The sequence below is a fragment of the Bison bison genome, unplaced genomic scaffold (genome assembly GCF_000754665.1).
Source record: "Bison bison bison isolate TAMUID 2011002044 unplaced genomic scaffold, Bison_UMD1.0 scf7180017864495, whole genome shotgun sequence".
Classification (NCBI taxonomy): Eukaryota; Metazoa; Chordata; class Mammalia; order Artiodactyla; family Bovidae; genus Bison; species Bison bison.
In genome coordinates this window covers 9856923-9861537 of record NW_011495054.1, presented here as the reverse complement: position 1 = coordinate 9861537, position 4615 = coordinate 9856923, and the positions used below count along the sequence as shown (strand labels likewise).

Below are 4615 nucleotides of genomic sequence, written 5' to 3'. Positions count from 1 at the left end.
TGGTGGGGGCGGAGGGTGGGGTGTTCTGGGCGCAGCTGCTCCTCAGCTCAGGGGTCCTGCCGCCCCCTGGCTATTTCTCTTATTTCGTACTCAAGTCTGCCATTGCTCTCTGAGTACAATGGTGTTTATTAACTTCCCACTGAGCTCATTACGGAGCAGCCACCTTATCACCGACCACCTGCATTCGGAGCTGGGCAGGATCACACTCAGTTTATAAACAGCCCCAGTCTCCACCCCAAGGGTAGTCATAGACTCAGGGGCCACCAGCTTCACTTGGAAGTTCAAGTCCGAGGGCAAAGAGCTGGCCCCTCCTCTGTCCCCAGCCCTCACCACCACTCCGGGACCGGGAGTCAAGCAGGAATCCATCTGAGTCTCCCACTCTCTCTGTCCCGTCTGCCATCCCTGCGCCAGACACACATTCATCTTGACACTGTGACAAGTTCACTGCCACGTGGCTGTCATCCTCAGCTCGGCCCAAGAGAGCTGTCGTTGGAACTTCCCGTGACGACGTGGTGAACCTCAGGCAGGTATGAGCTTTGCCGTGGATTCACTCTGTGCTCCTGGGCCAGATGGCTAATCTCTGCGAGCCTCAGCTTTCCCATCTCTGTAATGGACGTAATCACGCCCCCTGTGAATGCTTGTATGCAATTTACATGTAATAACAAATGCTTAGAGTCAAAACCTCAATCGTTCAGTCCTGACTTCTCCGCCATGCACAGTCAGCTGAGTGTTTAGGGATCACGACATTTTAGGGGCCCATGAAAAGGTTTTAATTTCTTTTAAAACCAAAAGCCAAGTTGTAACATAATCCAGTGGAAGATAATATTCCTTCTTGTACCAAAGCAGTCATAAAATACAATTTTAATTGTTTTTTTTTTTTTAATGGAGGAAGAGGCCCATAAAGGCAGAAATGCGTAGAGCCCAGGAACTCTGTGATACAGTCCAGGAAAGCCACAGTGCAGCTCTGCAGCCATGTTTGTTCGGGGAGTTGGAGGCACAGACCAGGACCCAGAGAAGGCACTGGATTAGTTTGACCTGTGCTTGACCAGCATGACTTGAACTTTGGTAACTTGATGAGCCACAAGGCTTGACAAGCAATCGGCTTTCAGTCTAGCTCACAGTCTAACAAAACCCATTCCTTATTCTTGCCACAAATATATTCTAAGGGCTTCCCAGGTAGCCCTAGTAGTAAAGAATCCACCCGCCAATGCAGGAGACTCGGGTTCGATCCCTGGGTTGGGAAGATCCCCTGGAGAAGGGCATGGCAACCCACTCCAGTATTCTTGCCTGGAGAATCCCATGGACAGAGGAGTCCTCTGGGCTGCAGTCCATGGGGTCAAAAAGAGTTGGACACGACTGAACGACTTAGCACACACGTACTCCAAGCTAGGCTCGGTCTGGGTTCAAGTATTGGTGTGAGTACTGTCTGGCTGTGTGAACTTGGGAAAGTGACTTTATGTCCGTGTGCCACTGATAAAATGGGAGTGATGGGTGTCAGAATTCAGACAATCCAGTGAAAACTTTTAGAAGATAGCCCAGTGTATAATAATCACTCCAAAATGTTAGCCCAGGGTAACCATCACAGACATGGTCCCCGCCCCAAGGGAGCCTGCAAAACACAGGCCATGAACAAGCATGTTAATGAAGGGTTTGGCCTTGGTGGTTCTCAGTGCTATGAAGGAAATAGGAAAGCGGTGTTAGAGTAACTCCCCCTTGACGGCCTTCGGTCAAAGGCCACATCCAGCCCAGGGAGGCCAGATGGACAAACACCCAACCCTCCTCTCCTCCCACCCCCTGATCTCCTGCTGGGCTCTTCATTGGCTGAACCCAGCCAGGGCCAGGCATGGGAATCTGTGGATGTGTCCAATCAGGTCAGCTTCCCAGGCTCAGGGCAGGATGGTGAAGGATGGAGCGCAGTCTGGAGGGTCAAGCAGGATACCTCCCACATAGAGCCCCGCCTCTCTGCAAGGCTGAAATCATTCATTAGCTCCTCTTTGCCCACAGGTTCCCAAGGATGCCCCCACAGCCCCTCGGTCCCTACACCTGCTCCCACTCCCATCTCACCCTCAAGTTTGGGGAACTTCTCATGGTTCCCCCAAAGCATAAGGCCATTTTACATCTCTAGAGCTTTACCCCAGCCGTTGCCACCCCCTAGAATGCCCTCCCCACACCCACATCTGGGCAAACCCCAACAGGACAGTGGGAAAGGGCAGAGCCTGGAAACCTGGCTTCCAGCTCCGTTTCTGCCACTTCTTAGCTGCATGACCTGGGGGAAGCCAGTTCATCCAGTGGAACCTCCGTGTCTCACCTGTAACATGCAAAGGATGCGAGTCCACACTGTGAAGTTACTATGAGAACCAAATGAAATCATGCTTACAAAGGCCTGGGCAGGAGGTCACCCAGTGAGTCAGAGGCAATGTTTAAAAATTTCTTTGTTTGGCTGTGTCTGTTCTAATTGTGGCACATGGGACCCTTTTAGTTGAGGCATGTGAGCTCTTAGTTGAGGCATGTGGGATCTAGTTCCCTGGCTAGGAATCGAACCCAGGCCCCCTGCATTGGTAGCGCAGAGTCGTAGCCACTGGACCACCAGGGAAGTCCCCAGAGGCAATCTTTAAGAAGTACATCGTTTATGAAGCTGTTGCTGACCATCTGTCCCTCGAGCATCAGGGCCCCACTGTTCTGTGAGCATCAGTGCACCTTTCCTGGACAGCTCTTGGGGCCCCTAGAATGCTTTCCTCTGCATCTCCATCCATGCCCTGTGAGCTCCAAGAGGGTCTATCTGTGTCCTCAGCATCCAGCGCACGGCAGACACTCGGTGAACACGGAATGAATGAATGAATGAATGAACAAGTGTTCAAACCAGTGGACCAGTCTGCCTGCCCCTCCACCTGAATAAAGCTTGAACTACTTCAGTCCCCGCCTGGACTACTAAACAGGGCACGGGGTGACCTCTTGAGGAAGCCCAGGCCCAAGGTCATGGCGGGGGGAGGGGTTCTAAGGGCAGTACCGGGGCTGGGAGGAGGTGGCAGGCCCCAGCTCATTGGAAATGCAGAGAGAATCCCAGCGCGGCCGCCTTCTCTGGCAGGGAGCGCGCGGGAAAAGACAAGAAAAATGAAGCCGCCACAATCTCATTTTCTGAGGCCTGCAAGTCAGCCAGGAAATAGCTATTATTCCATCGCACTGTCGGTATTAAGTTATTTCCTTCACTAAATACGGGAATGTTCATGAATATCTATTGAGTCCCAGGTACAGACACCTCCTGGCTCTGTGGCTCCGTCACTCTGCCTTTACATTCCTCCAACAACACCCCTCAATCTTGCTCTGAAGTGAAAGACAATAGTATTTTAAATTGGTTAATAAATCTCGGAATTGATGCTCCTCGAAGGCCCGGGAACTTCGTCTCTATTACTTGAATAAAAGGGATCACATTTTAACCACTGCTGGGCTAGGAACTCAGGAGAGGGACCTGAACCAGCCTGTCCTTCGTGCTGGGGAGGGGAGGGTCGGAGGCTTCAGGACCCTGGGTCCGACGGAACCCTTTGGACAGCCAGGAAATTCTCATTTTTCTGGTCGATTCAGGCCAGCGGGACATCTTGGACCACTTTGGTTTTGATGGCTTTGTGTTCGGCCAGTTCCCCTGGATTCAAATAAAAGAGACTTGGAAGCAGAGCTCCAGGGAGAAGATGGGTATCTGACATCCTTAAAAAGGATGGGGACTTCCCTGGCTGTCCAGTGGTTAAGACTCTGAGTTTCCAATACAGGGGCTGTGGGTTCAATCCCTGGTCAGGGAACTAACATCTAGCATGCTGCACGGTGTGGCCAAATTTAAAAAAGTAATTAAAAATAAAAACCACCTGTATGCAGATAAGGAAGGTGGGGGAGGAAAGCATAAATAATACTGTCTGGAACACCATTCCAGGTGTTGATTCTTTTATCACCTTCCTCATGGGCACAGGTGACCTTGAACATCCTTGTTGGGGTGGAGAAAGCTTTGAAAAGCCCAGATGCGGGAGAATGAGAAGTAGGACTAAAATGTCTCCTGTTTTTTCAGTTTCTTGCCATCTGCTTCACACGTTTTCCCAAGCCATCCTCGCAGCCACCCTAGGAAATGCAAAGTCCAGACGTTGTCAACGGGCCAGAAAACCCACAGGTCAGAATCATCTCTATGTACTCAGCACCCAACACACGGCCTGGCCCCAGAGTTGTTGCTGTTGGGTACTAGCTCAGTCATGTCCAATTCTTTGTGACCCCATGGCTTGCAGCCCACCAGGCTCCTCCATCTGTGGAATTTTCCAGGCAAGAATACTGGAGTGGATTGTCATTTCCTTCTCCAGGGGATGTTTCCAACCCAGGGATCGAACCCGTGTCTTCTTCATTGGCAGCCAGGTTCTTAACCCCTGAGCCCCCAGCCCCAGTGTATCAGCTTCAAAAATAGTGGGGAAATGGGCTATTGTACAACATCCCCAATTTACAGATGTGCCAAGTGAGCCTTGGGGCAGGCAAAGGCTTGCTCAGCAACTCATCAATGACTCAGCTAAGACAGTCTGTGCACCCACTATGTCCAGGCCCTGAGCTGGGTACTACAGATACAGGTGTGAACAAAAAAAGGTGCTTG

The 4615-nt window shown here is 51.2% G+C and overlaps 1 non-coding gene across 1 annotated transcript; it reads right to left on the bottom strand.

The window, feature by feature from the left end:
• Nucleotides 1–2520: 2520 nt before the first annotated feature.
• Nucleotides 2521–2593, bottom strand: TRNAG-ACC. The gene has a single exon. It is a non-coding gene; the product is annotated as a tRNA-Gly (tRNA).
• Nucleotides 2594–4615: the final 2022 nt, after the last annotated feature.